Source organism: Drosophila biarmipes, unplaced genomic scaffold (genome assembly GCF_025231255.1).
Source record: "Drosophila biarmipes strain raj3 unplaced genomic scaffold, RU_DBia_V1.1 ptg000016l, whole genome shotgun sequence".
NCBI lineage: Eukaryota > Metazoa > Arthropoda > Insecta > Diptera > Drosophilidae > Drosophila > Drosophila biarmipes.
Genome location: NW_026114534.1, coordinates 185,059 through 201,440, shown reverse-complemented (window position 1 = coordinate 201,440; position 16,382 = coordinate 185,059). Strand labels below are relative to the sequence as shown.

At 41.2% G+C, this 16,382-nt stretch overlaps 2 non-coding genes and 1 pseudogene across 2 annotated transcripts; all 3 read left to right on the top strand.

The window, feature by feature from the left end:
- Positions 1-1,176: 1,176 nt before the first annotated feature.
- On the top strand, positions 1,177-3,171 carry LOC127011880 (small subunit ribosomal RNA). The gene has a single exon (XR_007765338.1). It is a non-coding gene; the product is annotated as a small subunit ribosomal RNA (ribosomal RNA).
- A 1,204-nt stretch (positions 3,172-4,375) lies between these two features.
- On the top strand, positions 4,376-4,554 carry LOC127011924 (5.8S ribosomal RNA). The gene has a single exon (XR_007765383.1). It is a non-coding gene; the product is annotated as a 5.8S ribosomal RNA (ribosomal RNA).
- A 402-nt stretch (positions 4,555-4,956) lies between these two features.
- LOC127011970 (large subunit ribosomal RNA) lies at positions 4,957-14,423 on the top strand (annotated as a pseudogene).
- Positions 14,424-16,382: the final 1,959 nt, after the last annotated feature.

The window sequence follows — 16,382 nt, the reverse complement described above, 5'->3', positions numbered from 1 at the left end:
CAAATATGAGGAAGGCAATATATCCATATAATGAAAATAAAAGTGCGTTTTCTTATTATATAAGAGAACACTATATGGGTGAGTGGCAAAGTAAATTGAATATACCCGAATGGGAGACAGCGTGTCCAAAAACTACTATAGGTGGTGTGGCAAATATGAGGAAGGCAATATATCCATATAATGAATATAAAAGTGCGTTGTCTTATTATATAAGAGAACACTATATGGGTGAGTGGCAAAGTAAATTGAATATACCCGAATGGGAGACAGCGTGTCCAAAAACTACTATAGGATGGTCAATGGGCCGGCCGTCTGCTATTGACATATGTCAGTAGAGAAGATATTATCCGTCGAATTTGTTTCTTTATTCATTTATTTGAATACGAGACTTGGCTCCGCGGTTAATATTTTAAGCCCAAAGATAATAACGTTGAAACAAAGGCCAAGTTTCTATTGTACATAGAATAACAAATTGTTTCCGAATTTTATCGTTAATTTTAGGAGGTAGGCTAACATGATTTATATTATATGTGTATTATTAAATAATAATAGTACATAAAAGTCTACCAAAGAAATATAAAAATGTAATTATGAATACATTTTCAATATTAATATCAACTTATATTGTTGATAATAAAAAATAGCTATTAAGACAGTTATTTAAGAAATTATATAATATATAATAAAGAGTATATATATAAATAATATATAAGTATATATTATTTAAGAAATAAATATAGTAGTAATAATTATATATATACACTCGGTTCTATTTTATATATTACCAGAGACTTATATGGATATATATAGATAAATTTTAAATTTATCGTCAAAATACAAATGATTAACTCAATATCTTATATTGGTTAAACAAAAATTGTACATGTGTGGATACAATATATTATGTATGTCGAACAAAAATGATATTTTAGAATGAAATGTGCATATATAAAGAAAATATATGAAAAATAAATATTGTGTTTATAAAGAATATGATTCTTTTTGACATCAATAAAAACTTGTTATTATTAGTGGCGAAACAAGTATAAATTGGAAAACAAACGTATACGAATGCTATATAAAAATGGCCGTATTCGATAGAAATAAAATCTATAACAACATATATATTGCTAATTTCTATTCAAAAAATATGAATGAAATATGAATAAAAACATTATTCTGGTTGATCCTGCCAGTAGTTATATGCTTGTCTCAAAGATTAAGCCATGCATGTCTAAGTACACACGAATTAAAAGTGAAACCGCAAAAGGCTCATTATATCAGTTATGGTTCCTTAGATCGTTAACAGTTACTTGGATAACTGTGGTAATTCTAGAGCTAATACATGCAATTAAAACATGAACCTTATGGAACATGTGCTTTTATTAGGCTAAAACCAAGCGATCGCAAGATCGTTATATTGGTTGAACTCTAGATAACATGCAGATCGTATGGTCTTGTACCGACGACAGATCTTTCAAATGTCTGCCCTATCAACTTTTGATGGTAGTATCTAGGACTACCATGGTTGCAACGGGTAACGGGGAATCAGGGTTCGATTCCGGAGAGGGAGCCTGAGAAACGGCTACCACATCTAAGGAAGGCAGCAGGCGCGTAAATTACCCACTCCCAGCTCGGGGAGGTAGTGACGAAAAATAACAATACAGGACTCATATCCGAGGCCCTGTAATTGGAATGAGTACACTTTAAATCCTTTAACAAGGACCAATTGGAGGGCAAGTCTGGTGCCAGCAGCCGCGGTAATTCCAGCTCCAATAGCGTATATTAAAGTTGTTGCGGTTAAAACGTTCGTAGTTGAACTTGTGCTTCATACGGGTAGTACAACTTACAATTGTGGTTAGTACTATACCTTTATGTATGTAAGCGTATTACCGGTGGAGTTCTTACATGTGCTTAGATACTTGTATTTTTTCATATGTTCCTCCTATTTAAAAACCTGCATTAGTGCTCTTAAACGAGTGTTATTGTGGGCCGGTACAATTACTTTGAACAAATTAGAGTGCTTAAAGCAGGCTTCAAATGCCTGAATATTCTGTGCATGGGATAATGAAATAAGACCTCTGTTCTGCTTTCATTGGTTTTCAGATCAAGAGGTAATGATTAATAGAAGCAGTTTGGGGGCATTAGTATTACGACGCGAGAGGTGAAATTCTTGGACCGTCGTAAGACTAACTTAAGCGAAAGCATTTGCCAAAGATGTTTTCATTAATCAAGAACGAAAGTTAGAGGTTCGAAGGCGATCAGATACCGCCCTAGTTCTAACCATAAACGATGCCAGCTAGCAATTGGGTGTAGCTACTTTTATGGCTCTCTCAGTCGCTTCCCGGGAAACCAAAGCTTTTGGGCTCCGGGGGAAGTATGGTTGCAAAGCTGAAACTTAAAGGAATTGACGGAAGGGCACCACCAGGAGTGGAGCCTGCGGCTTAATTTGACTCAACACGGGAAAACTTACCAGGTCCGAACATAAGTGTGTAAGACAGATTGATAGCTCTTTCTCGAATCTATGGGTGGTGGTGCATGGCCGTTCTTAGTTCGTGGAGTGATTTGTCTGGTTAATTCCGATAACGAACGAGACTCAAATATATTAAATAGATATCTTCAGGATTATGGTGTTGAAGCTTATATAGCCTTCATTCATGGTGGCAGTAAAATGTTTATTGTGTTTGAATGTGTTTATATAAGTGGAGCCGTACCTGTTGGTTTGTCCCATTATAAGGACACTAGCTTCTTAAATGGACAAATTGCGTCTAGCAATAATGAGATTGAGCAATAACAGGTCTGTGATGCCCTTAGATGTCCTGGGCTGCACGCGCGCTACAATGAAAGTATCAACGTGTATTTCCTAGACCGAGAGGTCCGGGTAAACCGCTGAACCACTTTCATGCTTGGGATTGTGAACTGAAACTGTTCACATGAACTTGGAATTCCCAGTAAGTGTGAGTCATTAACTCGCATTGATTACGTCCCTGCCCTTTGTACACACCGCCCGTCGCTACTACCGATTGAATTATTTAGTGAGGTCTCCGGACGTGATCACTGTGACGCCTTGCGTGTTACGGTTGTTTCGCAAAAGTTGACCGAACTTGATTATTTAGAGGAAGTAAAAGTCGTAACAAGGTTTCCGTAGGTGAACCTGCGGAAGGATCATTAATGTTTTAATATCCTTACCGTTAATAAAATATTTGTTTATATTATAATAAATACATTATAGTATTACAAATAAAATATGAATTGCCAAAATGTATATGAGATCTATTATAGATCAAATGAAATTTCGAACAAGCAAATCGAAATAATGCAAATATTAAAATTATATATTGTATTTAATACATATGAGAGAAATTAATAAGCAGCCAAAGCAAACAAATAAAAATTCGAACAAGCAAATCGAATTATTAAAATAATAATATTAAATTATTATTGTATATCCTTACCGTTAATAAAATATTTGTTTATATTATAATAAATACATTATAATAATACAAATAAAATATGAATTGCCAAAATGTATAATGAGATCTAATATAGATCAAATAAAATTTCGAACAAGCAAATCGAAATAATGCAAATATTAAAATTATATATTGTATTTAATGCATATGAGAGAAATAATAAGCAGCCAAAGCAAACAAATAAAAATTCGAACAAGCAAATCGAATTATTAAAATAATAATATTAAATTATTATTGTATATCCTTACCGTTAATAAAATATTTGTTTATATTATAATAAATACATTATAGTAATACAAATAAAATATGAATTGCCAAAATGTATATGATCTAATATAGATCAAATGAAATTTCGAACAAGCAAATCGAAATAATGCAAATATTAAAATTATATATTGTATTTAATACATATGAGAGAAATAATAAGCAGCCAAAACAAACAAATAAAAATTCGAACAAGCAAATCGAATTATTAAAATAATAATATTAAATTATTATTGTATATAAACACAATTAAAATACTGTGTGTATATGGACCATAATATACACGCGTTGCGATATGTATTGTTCATCTCAGTTATGCGCATACATTGGATAATGCAACAACCTAAAATGTACAATGTTGTACCTGGTTTTATACAGGTTAATGTTTTATATAAATTTCAATTTATATCGCTAAAAAAGTATTAATATATATATATATATATTTATTTACAATAAATGCAATTTAAAAAGAAATACTTTGATATATATTGGTTATATAAAACTAAGACATTTCGCAGCATTCGTTTTAGGTATAAAAATAAATTTATTGAAGGAATTGATATATGCCAGTAAAATGGTGTATTTTTAATTTCTTTCAATAAAAACATATTTGACAAAATTAAGAAACCAATTTATAAAACTCTAAGCGGTGGATCACTCGGCTCATGGGTCGATGAAGAACGCAGCAAACTGTGCGTCATCGTGTGAACTGCAGGACACATGAACATCGACATTTTGAACGCATATCGCAGTCCATGCTGTTATGTACTTTAATTAATTTTATAGTGCTGCTTGGACTACATATGGTTGAGGGTTGTAAGACTATGCTAATTAAGTTGCTTATACAAATTTTATAATGAAATTTTATAAGCATATGGTATATTATTGGATAATAATAATTTAATTATTTTATTCATAATATTAAAAAATATATGAAAAACATTATCTCACATTAGTAAATAATTTGAATGTGAAAAACGAAGAGAAATATTTTCTTTTTCAATCAAATGATACTGAGAAATGTCTAGCATAAAAATTTATCTAGAATTGTCTCTTATTAATGATTAGAAAATAGAAAACCGTTGACAATATTATTATTCTTCGTTGATTCGTTAAATCAAACAAATGCCATTTATATACAGATATTATTAATATAACGAATTTAATAAAATGTTTTATCATTATATATAAAGAATTAATTGCATATAAAAGTTATACACAACCTCAACTCATATGGGACTACCCCCTGAATTTAAGCATATTAATTAGGGGAGGAAAAGAAACTAACAAGGATTTTCTTAGTAGCGGCGAGCGAAAAGAAATCAGTTCAGCACTAAGTCACTTTGTCTATATGGCAAATGTGAGATGCAGTGTATGGAGCGTCAATATTCTAGTATGAGAAATTAACGATTTAAGTCCTTCTTAAATGAGGCCATTTACCCATAGAGGGTGCCAGGCCCGTATAACGTTAATGATTACTAGATGATGTTTCCAAAGAGTCGTGTTGCTTGATAGTGCAGCACTAAGTGGGTGGTAAACTCCATCTAAAACTAAATATAACCATGAGACCGATAGTAAACAAGTACCGTGAGGGAAAGTTGAAAAGAACTCTGAATAGAGAGTTAAACAGTACGTGAAACTGCTTAGAGGTTAAGCCCGATGAACCTGAATATCCGTTATGGAAAATTCATCATTAGAATTGTAATATTTAAACAATATTATGATAATAGTGTGCATTTTTTCCATATAAGGACATTGTAATCTATTAGCATACCAAATTTATCATAAAATATAACTTATAGTTTATTCAAATTAATTTGCTTGCATTTTAACACAGAATAAATGTTATTAATTTGATAAAGTGCTGATAGATTTATATGAATACAGTGCGTTAATTTTTCGGAATTATATAATGGCATAATTATCATTGATTTTTGTGTTTATTATATGCACTTGTAGGATTAACAATGCGAAAGATTCAGGATACCTTCGGGACCCGTCTTGAAACACGGACCAAGGAGTCTAACATATGTGCAAGTTATTGGGATATAAACCTAATAGCGTAATTAACTTGACTAATAATGGGATTAGTTTTTTAACTATTTATAGCTAATTAACACAATCCCGGGGCGTTCTATATAGTTATGTATAATGATATTTATATTATTTATGCCTCTAACTGGAACGTACCTTGAGCATATATGCTGTGACCCGAAAGATGGTGAACTATACTTGATCAGGTTGAAGTCAGGGGAAACCCTGATGGAAGACCGAAACAGTTCTGACGTGCAAATCGATTGTCAGAATTGAGTATAGGGGCGAAAGACCAATCGAACCATCTAGTAGCTGGTTCCTTCCGAAGTTTCCCTCAGGATAGCTGGTGCATTTTAATATTATATAAAATAATCTTATCTGGTAAAGCGAATGATTAGAGGCCTTAGGGTCGAAACGATCTTAACCTATTCTCAAACTTTAAATGGGTAAGAACCTTAACTTTCTTGATATGAAGTTCAAGGTTATGATATAATGTGCCCAGTGGGCCACTTTTGGTAAGCAGAACTGGCGCTGTGGGATGAACCAAACGTAATGTTACGGTGCCCAAATTAACAACTCATGCAGATACCATGAAAGGCGTTGGTTGCTTAAAACAGCAGGACGGTGATCATGGAAGTCGAAATCCGCTAAGGAGTGTGTAACAACTCACCTGCCGAAGCAACTAGCCCTTAAAATGGATGGCGCTTAAGTTGTATACCTATACATTACCGCTAAAGTAGATGATTTATATTACTTGTAATATAAATTTTGAAACTTTAGTGAGTAGGAAGGTACAATGGTATGCGTAGAAGTGTTTGGCGTAAGCCTGCATGGAGCTGCCATTGGTACAGATCTTGGTGGTAGTAGCAAATAATCGAATGAGACCTTGGAGGACTGAAGTGGAGAAGGGTTTCGTGTGAACAGTGGTTGATCACGAGTTAGTCGGTCCTAAGTTCAAGGCGAAAGCCGAAAATTTTCAAGTAAAATACAAATGCCAAACAAATATATATATTATATAAAATCTAGCTAAATTAATATACTTGAATAATTTTGAACGAAAGGGAATACGGTTCCAATTCCGTAACCTGTTGAGTATCCGTTTGTTATTAAATATGGGCCTCGTGCTCATCCTGGCAACAGGAACGACCATAAAGAAGCCGTCGAGAGATATCGGAAGAGTTTTCTTTTCTGTTTTATAGCCGTACTACCATGGAAGTCTTTCGCAGAGAGATATGGTAGATGGGCTAGAAGAGCATGACATATACTGTTGTGTCGATATTTTCTCCTCGGACCTTGAAAATTTATGGTGGGGACACGCAAACTTCTCAACAGGCCGTACCAATATCCGCAGCTGGTCTCCAAGGTGAAGAGTCTCTAGTCGATAGAATAATGTAGGTAAGGGAAGTCGGCAAATTAGATCCGTAACTTCGGGATAAGGATTGGCTCTGAAGATTGAGATAGTCGGGCTTGATTGGGAAACAATAACATGGTTTATGTGCTCGTTCTGGGTAAATAGAGTTTCTAGCATTTATGTTAGTTACTTGTTCCCCGGATAGTTTAGTTACGTAGCCAATTGTGGAACTTTCTTGCTAAAATTTTTAAGAATACTAATTGGGTTAAACCAATTAGTTCTTATTAATTATAACGATTATCAATTAACAATCAATTCAGAACTGGCACGGACTTGGGGAATCCGACTGTCTAATTAAAACAAAGCATTGTGATGGCCCTAGCGGGTGTTGACACAATGTGATTTCTGCCCAGTGCTCTGAATGTCAAAGTGAAGAAATTCAAGTAAGCGCGGGTCAACGGCGGGAGTAACTATGACTCTCTTAAGGTAGCCAAATGCCTCGTCATCTAATTAGTGACGCGCATGAATGGATTAACGACGGACGTGTGTTTTCTCGTGGTCCCAATCAAACGGTCATTTCAAAGTTATTTCTGGGTGTACAGAGCTCGAAATTGGACTAAAATTCGCAGTTTAGTGCAAGGAAGACGCCTGTGTAAAAACAATTTTGAAAAGTGAGCGGTAAGAGTGGAAATCGCCGTTTTCCTTTTTGGAAAATTTCCACACGTGCGCGTGGGTGAGTGCAGCCGCGAGAACTTTCGTGAGAGCAAAAGCGGCGAGAGCGAGCTTTCTCTCTCGCAGTCAGCTGTTCTAGCGGGTGTGTGTACCGGCTAAACTTGCGTATCGGGTAAGTGTACTTGCTCGAGTAAGTTTGGTGGTAGGAGGAAAATGGCTCCATCTCCGATGGAGACGGCAGGTGGATGCTCGGGCAGTGAGTCTGCGAGCAGTCGTAGCGGCAGTGTTAGCCGTGATAGGCAGGGTCGGTCGAAGGGAAAGCGTGGCAGAGGTGCAGCTGCGAGGGATGCCTCACAGGCCAAGTATGTGGCCATCGACGGAGGCAGTGGTGGACCGAAGCAACTTGTGGAGAAGACGCTGTCATCGCTGGAGATGCCGCCGCCGCCGGCTCCCGTTGATGCCATCGTCCCCGCTGCTGGCACTGTCCCCGCTGCCTCCTCTGCCGATGCCTGCGTCGGCGTCGCAGCTGGCGCCGCTGCTGGCGCCGCTGCCACCGGAGAAGGAGAATGCGTAGAGGAGCTCGAGGCAATGGAGATCGTGAGAGGTGGCCTCGGCCGAATTTCCGCGGAGATCGCGAAAATTAGGTCGGAGATCGTGCTGGACGTCACCACCTGCCTGGGACGAAGCTCAACGAGGGAGTTACTCAGAGTCGCCGCAAAGTACGAGGCCCTGATCTCGGCGCTCACGGTGCGCAATGCGATTTTGGAGGACCGGTGGAAGCAAATGAAGAGGACGCCGCTGCCAACGCCGCCACCGCCGCCACCGCCGCCACCGCCGACTATCCAACATGGAGCCGCCCATATGCCCTCGGTGTATGCCACTGCGTACCCCAGCCTGCCGGTGTCCTCTGTCATGCCCCCTGCCGTGCCGGTCCCGATGCCGAGGAAGCCGCGCGAGACCTGGTCGGCTGTGGTTCACAGCTCAGACCCGAATATTTCGGGGCAGCAGCTGGCTGAAAAGGTGCGGAAGGAGATTGCTCCTTCACTAGGAGTCCGTCTACACGAAGTCAGAGGACTGGCGCGTGGCGGTGCCATTATCCGCACCCCGTCGTCCGGGGAAATAAGGAAGGTTGTGGCAAATAGGAAGTTTGCAGAAGCTGGCTTGGAGGTGAAGCAAAGCCCAGCTCAGACTCCAAAAGTTCTGGTCAGCAATGTTGATACTGCGACGCCACCGGCTGATTTTATGAGCGAGTTGTTTAAAAACAACTTCGCAGACCGAATGGACCTGGAGGCCTTCAAAAAGCAGGTGCGGCTAGAGAAATCGTGGTCGCAGGCGGATGGCGCCACTGTAAATGTGACGCTGGAAGTCAGCACCACGGCCCTCGACGTGCTTGACGGCGGCAAGGCGTACATTGGCTGGTTTGCGTACAACTGCCGGGCGTTGGTGCGCACTTACGCATGCCACAGGTGCGTGGGTTTCGACCACAAGGTGAAGGACTGCCGGTATAAGGAGAATGTCTGCCGACAGTGCGGACAAACTGGCCACAGTGCACGCGAGTGCCAGAAGCCGGTGGACTGCCGGAACTGCCGGTTTAAGGGCTACCCGTCGGGACACCACATGCTGTCCCCGGGATGTCCCGTATATGCGGCAGTGCTTGCGAGGGTGAACTCTAGACATTAATGTTTAGGTTCATCCAAGCAAACTGTGGTCGAGGACGAGCGGCGACCATCGAGCTCGGAGTCCGGTTGCTTGAAAGCAAGAGTCTGTTCGCACTGGTTCAGGAGCCTTACGCAGGTGACGAGAGGATAGACGTGTTGCCGGATGGAGTGCGAAGCTTCGTCGATCGGCGAGGGAAGGCAGCCATCTTTGTCAGCCACCAGGATGTCATCTGCATGCCAGTGGAGCCGCTCACCAACAACTACGGCGTGTGTGTGTGCATTAAAGGAAGTTTTGGCTCAATCTTCCTTTGCGCCGCATACTGCCAGTTCGATAGCAGACCAAATGGTAGACCGAACCCGCAACCGGATGAATACAGCTACAACCTCCAGTCGTACCTAAGGTACTTGGATTCTGTCCTGCTGCTGGCCAGCAGTACTCCAGCAATCTTCGGACTTGACGCGAACGCAGCGTCCCCCATGTGGTTTAGTAAACTCCCTCCTCGACCGGAGGGACTAACTAACTACTCCCGGGGTGAGCTGCTGTCCGAGTGGATGCTGACGAAGGGAGCGGTGGTCTTGAACCAACCTAGTCAAAGCTACACGTTCGATAACATAAGATCGCACAGCGATATCGACGTGACATTCGCCAACTCAGCAGGACATATGCTAGCCACATATGAGTGGAGAGTGGACGAGTGGGAATTGAGTGACCACAACGTAATTTCCGTTGTGGCCAGCACCTCGACCGCGAATGCCGTTGGGAGATTATCTCCGGTACCGTCCTGGAACTTCTCCAATGCACGTTGGCGTCTGTTCGAACAGGAATTGGTGAATAGGGCAGCCGAGATTCCGGAAGACTTCCAAGGATTGCCGCTGGACCAACAAGTGTCTAGACTCCGCAGGATGGTGCACGATGTGTGCGACCTTGCGTTGGGAAGGAGAACGCCCGGACAGCCGAGAACGAGGGTAAGTTGGTGGACCGCTGACCTTTGCGCAAAGCGCCGCCAAGTCAGGAGACTCAGGCGCCGTCTTCAGGATGCCAGACGCCATCAGCATGATGACGTGGCCGAGCTGACTGTAGTGGAGCTGAGGCTTGCGACAGCCGACTACAGGAAGCTTATCGTGAGGACCAAGGAGAACAGCTGGAGACGCATCGTGGGAGAAAACTCGCACGATCCCTGGGGGCGCGTCTACAAGATGTGCCGAGGTCGCAAGAGACGGACGGAGATTGGGTGCCTCCGCGTGAATGGCGAGCTGGTCACCAATTGGAGTGACTGTGCGCGAGTGCTCCTCCGCAACTTTTTCCCAGCTGCGGAGTCTGACGCACCGATTGCCCCCGTGGAGGAAATCCCACCGCCCTTGAATGTCTCGGAAGTTGATGCTTGTGTCGCCAGGTTGAAGAGCAAGCGCTCGCCTGGCATGGACGGTATCAACGGGACGATTTGCAAGGCTGTGTGGCGTGCCATACCTCAGCATCTGACGGTGCTGTATTCAAACTGCGTCCGGTCGGGGTACTTCCCCGCAGAGTGGAAATGTCCACGTGTAGTGGCACTGCTCAAGGGACCCGACAAGGACAAGTGCGAACCGTCGTCATATCGCGGAATTTGCCTGCTGCCGGTTTTTGGCAAGGTGCTCGAGGCCATTATGGTGGATCGTGTGAGGGAAGTTCTTCCGGAAGGCTGTAGATGGCAATTCGGATTTCGCCAAGGACGTTGTGTGGAGGACGCTTGGATGCACGTTAAGAGCAGTGTTCATGCCAGCCCGGCGAAATACGTGCTCGGAATTTTCGTGGACTTCAAGGGAGCCTTTGACAACGTGGAATGGAGTGCTGCATTGCGCCGATTAGCCGAACTGGGATGCCGAGAGATGGGCTTGTGGCAGAGCTTTTTCTCAGGCAGAAGCGCAGTGATCCGAAGCAGTTACGAGGCAGTTAATGTTCCCGTAACTAGAGGCTGTCCGCAGGGATCAATCAGCGGCCCATTTATATGGGACTTGCTGATGGACGTTCTGCTCCGACGCCTTGAGTCGTACTGCGCCTTGAGCGCGTACGCGGATGACCTGCTGCTTCTCGTCGAGGGAGAATCCCGAAGCGTGCTAGAGACAAAAGGAGCGCAGCTAATGTCCATCGTAGAAGCGTGGGGGATGGAAGTCGGCGTTGCCGTCTCCACCAGCAAGACGGTGATAATGCTGCTTAAGGAGAACGCCCGCCCACCTTTGGCACGTAATCCTTCGGGTGTGCTTAGTCGGCCCCCAGCGGTCAAGCTTGCTGGAGCAAGCTTGCCGTATGTAAGCAGCTGCCGGTATCTTGGCATCACGGTCGAAGAAGGCTTGAAATTCTCCAAGCACTTCACCTCGCTCAAGCAGCGAATGACCGGAGTCGTTGGAGCATTGGCGCGTGTGATTCGAGCAGACTGGGGATTCAGTCCTCGAGCCAAGCGGACCATCTATGCCGGACTCATGGTACCCTGTGTGCTATTTGGTGCCCCGATATGGTATGTCGATACGACGCAGGAAGTAGTGGCCAGGAAGCGACTTCTTTCTTGCCAGAGGCTCATCCTGCTTGGTAGCCTCCCGGTTTGCCGAACAGTGTCTACTGTGGCACTGCAGGTTCTTGCTGGCGCTCCCCCGCTTGATTTGGTCGCCAAGCCAAATACAAGCTTAAGCGTGGATACCCGTTGGAGGAGTACGATCTGTGTTATGGCGAGGACCTCACAAGTCTTAGCCGAGGGCAGATGAAGGTGCGTACTGAGCAGTGCATACTGCACGCGTGGCAAGACAGATGGGATAGCGTAGAGTCATCCGGCCGGGTGACCTACAAGTTCATCCCGGATGTCGAATTTGCCTATCGCGATCCTAACTTTGGATTCACGATGCGTACCGGATTCTTGCTTACAGGACATGGATCGCTAAACGCATTTCTGTTTGGTGTCAGAGCGTCGGGCACTGCCGCATGCTCATGTGGCGACCCATATGAGGACTGGCAACATGTTCTATGCGACTGCCCGAACTATGAAGATTTGCGAGACCTCGATGGACTTGGTGTGCAGCAAGTTGGCGAAAGATGGATTGGATTCGATGGCATACTAGCGGATCAGGAGAAGACCAGAAGGCTTACAGCGTTTGCCGAGGAGGCGTTCAACCGGAGGAGGGACTCTTAGTCCTCATCCCTGCCGTGTGGTAGCAGCGAAGAATACTGCCACAGTCTGTCATTGCTTGTCGTAGGAGGCGACTAATATGACATGGTTGCCCCATCCGAGCTTGTCGGAGCTGAAGGGGTGAGGCCCACCGAGCCTGTAATTTTCGGTACCACGGGTTGAGCAGTTATCCAAGGCTGCTCATTGAGGTCGGCCCCCTTGTGGGAGTTTCGTGGTGGCTGTGGTTGACACCTATATCGCGGGTAGAGTCCCCGGGCTCGACGTGGATGTTGCGTTTATACAACTCGGGTGCTGCGACCCAAAGAACAGTAGAGATTTTAGATAGATCTCGCCCCAACGCAAGGGGAAGTGCTTGCCCGACAAGCAAGTACTTAAATTGCTACTGGGGTGGTTGCTATGTACATAGCTATAGCTTCTAGTCCGGGGCGTTGGTCTGGCGCTTAACCTAGACCCGCTGCACTATATGCTCCAAAGTGGGCATATGTGAGTGCCGTGGTTGTAATCCCTTTAGTGTGGAACACGCCACGTTAAATAAGTTCGGAGGGATCCGATTCCCACTGTCCCTATCTACTATCTAGCGAAACCACAGCCAAGGGAACGGGCTTGGAATAATTAGCGGGGAAAGAAGACCCTTTTGAGCTTGACTCTAATCTGGCAGTGTAAGGAGACATAAGAGGTGTAGAATAAGTGGGAGATATTAGACCTCGGTTTGGTATCGCCAATGAAATACCACTACTCTTATTGTTTCCTTACTTACTTGATTAAATGGAACGTGTATCATTTCCTAGCCATTATACGGATATATTTATTATATCTTATGGTATTGGGTTTTGATGCAAGCTTCTTGATCAAAGTATCACGAGTTTGTTATATAATCGCAAACAAATTCTTTAATAAAACGGTGCATTTATGTATTTTTGATTTGAAAATTTGGTATAACTCCAATTACTCAGGTATGATCCAATTCAAGGACATTGCCAGGTAGGGAGTTTGACTGGGGCGGTACATCTCTCAAATAATAACGGAGGTGTCCCAAGGCCAGCTCAGTGCGGACAGAAACCACACATAGAGCAAAAGGGCAAATGCTGACTTGATCTCGGTGTTCAGTACACACAGGGACAGCAAAAGCTCGGCCTATCGATCCTTTTGGTTTAAAGAGTTTTTAACAAGAGGTGTCAGAAAAGTTACCATAGGGATAACTGGCTTGTGGCGGCCAAGCGTTCATAGCGACGTCGCTTTTTGATCCTTCGATGTCGGCTCTTCCTATCATTGTGAAGCAAAATTCACCAAGCGTTGGATTGTTCACCCATGCAAGGGAACGTGAGCTGGGTTTAGACCGTCGTGAGACAGGTTAGTTTTACCCTACTAATGACAAAACGTTGTTGCGACAGCATTCCTGCGTAGTACGAGAGGAACCGCAGGTACGGACCAATGGCACAATACTTGTTCGAGCGAACAGTGGTATGACGCTACGTCCGTTGGATTATGCCTGAACGCCTCTAAGGTCGTATCCGTGCTGGACTGCAATGATAAATAAGGGGCAATTTGCATTGTATGGCTTCTAAACCATTTAAAGTTTATAATTTACTTTTTAAACGACAATGGATGTGATGCCAATGTAATTTGTAACATAGTAAATTGGGAGGATCTTTGATCACCTGATGCCGCGCTAGTTACATATAAAAGCATTATTTAATACAATGACAAAGCCTAGAATCAATTGTAAACGACTTTTGTAACAGGCAAGGTGTTGTAAGTGGTTGAGCAGCTGCCATACTGCGATCCACTGAAGCTTATCCTTTGCTTGATGATTCGATAATAAAATTGCATAATTTATTTGTTGTGTTGAACTTCTTATATAAAGTTCAACCAACAATCTATTTGTATGCATTGATTGTTTGCTTGGCTTTGTGGCGAATTTTTAATCCTTTATATATTACATTCCTAAGGTCTAGATTTTCAAGTAAGAGACCAATTTGATTAACATATCAATATAAGTACAACTCGACCATCTAATAATAACAATATGAATCGTCATCTTATTAGTGACGCGAAGATTGGCAAACATATAATATAAAAATATTCCTAAGGTCTAGATTTTCAAGTAAGAGACCAATTTGATTAACATATCAATATAAGTACAACTCGACCATCTAATAATAACAATATGAATCGTCATCTTATTAGTGACGCGAAGATTGGCAAACATATAATATAAAAATATTCCTAAGGTCTAGATTTTCAAGTAAGAGACCAATTTGATTAACATATCAATATAAGTACAACTCGACCATCTAATAATAATATGAATCGTCATCTTATTAGTGACGCGAAGATTGGCAAACATATAATATAAAAATATTCCTAAGGTCTAGATTTTCAAGTAAGAGACCAATTTGATTAACATATCAATATAAGTACAACTCGACCATCTAATAATAACAATATGAATCGTCATCTTATTAGTGACGCGAAGATTGGCAAACATATAATATAAAAATATTCCTAAGGTCTAGATTTTCAAGTAAGAGACCAATTTGATTAACATATCAATATAAGTACAACTCGACCATCTAATAATAACAATATGAATCGTCATCTTATTAGTGACGCGAAGATTGGCAAACATATAATATAAAAATATTCCTAAGGTCTAGATTTTCAAGTAAGAGACCAATTTGATTAACATATCAATATAAGTACAACTCGACCATCTAATAATAACAATATGAATCGTCATCTTTTTAGTGACGCGAAGATTGGCAAACATATAATATAAAAATATTCCTAAGGTCTAGAATCTTAAGCAATAGACCAATTCAACTAAGAGTTGACATATAAAAATATGTTCCTTTTAATGTTAGCAAAATTTTATCGTCACATACTGTTAGTGACGCGAACGTTTTTTTCTCCATGTTTATATGAATGTTTATTCAAAGGTAGAAAGGCAGGATCGTTATTTTATAAGTGAAGCGATAAAAAAATATTATGCAATAGGACATCTATTTATAAATATTTTTAAGTCTTAGAAATTCAAGTAAAGAGATTCAAGAAATTCATTCAACTTAGAGCGCACATATAATTAAAACTATTCCTGAGGTTTAGAAACCAAATTAAATAAAGAGGACATATAAACGTATGTGGTATTTTGATGGTAGTAAAAATGTATCGCGATATTATTAGTGACGCGACCAATTTTTATACTTTTTGCTCCATGTGCAAATATATCTAGTGTTTAGATAGTCAATTAAAAATGACAATTTTAACTAAAAGACTTAAAAAAGTGTTTGTCAAACTTATAATTTTGTCAATACTATATAAAACGCCAATCATATCCTTATAAAAGTAAATACGGTATATGGTTATAAATACAAAACCATATATAAATAAAAAAATGAAATCGTATGTATATGGCTTATAGGTATAATACCTATAAGGCATAATAATGTATAATATTAGCAAATATACATATAAAAGTGCATAAATTGTATAGATATGGCATAAAGAAGGCATTTATGAGAATAGCTAGTAGAATTTGCCCATACACTACTAGCGAAATGAGATATTTATACCTAGTGAGGGCGGCACTAGTACTATAAATTGTGGCAAAATAAATCTTATGCAAATGCATAGGATTTTGTCAATACCGTACAAAAAACTAAGTAAAACGTATGGATATTGAAAAATAAATGGATTATATTCATAAAATACGAATATTTCTTGCATTCTCTTGTTATACGAGAGAATATCATACGGAGCGGGCAGCCCCTAGTAT